We start from the raw sequence: 1161 nt of genomic DNA on the forward strand, positions 1-1161 counted from the left end.
CATCAAACTGTCGGGCCTTGATCTTCCCCAATAACGAAGACTGAGCAACCACACACACAAGAACTCGGCTGGGCTTTGAAATGTCCAACCTCACAAGTCTGTTAGCCAAGGACTGAATGTCCAAAGCTAGTGGCCTTTCCGCTGCTGGAATGAATGCCAAGCTACCCGTACTCTCCGCCTTTCTGCTCAAGGCATCCGCGACCACATTTGCCTTGTCTGGATGAAAAAGAATGGTGATGTCATAATCCTTTAGTAACTCAAGCCACTTGCACTGCCTCAAATTAAGATCCCTCTGCTTGAATAAATGTTGTAAGCTGTGATGATTAGTATAAAACTCGCATGACACCCCATATAGATAATGCATCCATATCTTAAGAGCGTGTACAATCGCGGCCAACTCTAGATCGTACACAAGATAATTCTTCTCATGAACCTTCAGCTGACGCGAAGCATATGCAATAACTCGCCCCTCCTACATTAACACACATCCCAAGACAACGCGTGAAGCTTCGCAATATATTGTATACATCCCCGAGCCGGAAGGCAATACAAGAACTAGTGTTGTAGTCAAAACTGTCTTAAACTTCTGAAAGCTCTCCTCACAATCATCACACCAATGGAAAGGAGCACCCTTCTGGGTCAATCTAGTCAAAGGTGATGCAATAGATTAAAAGCCCTACACGAATCGTCCGTAATAACCTGCTAACCCCAGGAAACTCCTGATCTCGGTCACTGAGGTAGGTCATGGCCAACTCTGAACTGCCTCGATCTTCTTGGGATCCACCTTAATACCCTCTCCTGACACAACATGCCCCAAGAATACCACTGACTCTAGCCAAAACTCACACATGGAGAACTTAGCATATAGTTTCTACTCTCACAAGGTCTGAAATACTACTCTCAAATGCTGCTCGTGCTCCCCCAGGCTACGTGAGTATATCAAGATGTAGTCAATAAAGACGATGACAAATGAATCAATATAAGGCCTGAATACCCGGTTCATCAAGTCTATAAATGCTGCTGGGGAATTCGTCAAGCCAAAGAACATCACCAAAAACTCATAATGGCCATATCTAGTCCGGAATGCAGTCTTCGGAACATCCGAGTCCCGAATCTTCAGCTGATGACACCCTAACCTCAGGTCAATCTTAGAGAACACCC

Source organism: Nicotiana sylvestris, chromosome 4, assembly GCF_000393655.2.
Source record: "Nicotiana sylvestris chromosome 4, ASM39365v2, whole genome shotgun sequence".
NCBI lineage: Eukaryota > Viridiplantae > Streptophyta > Magnoliopsida > Solanales > Solanaceae > Nicotiana > Nicotiana sylvestris.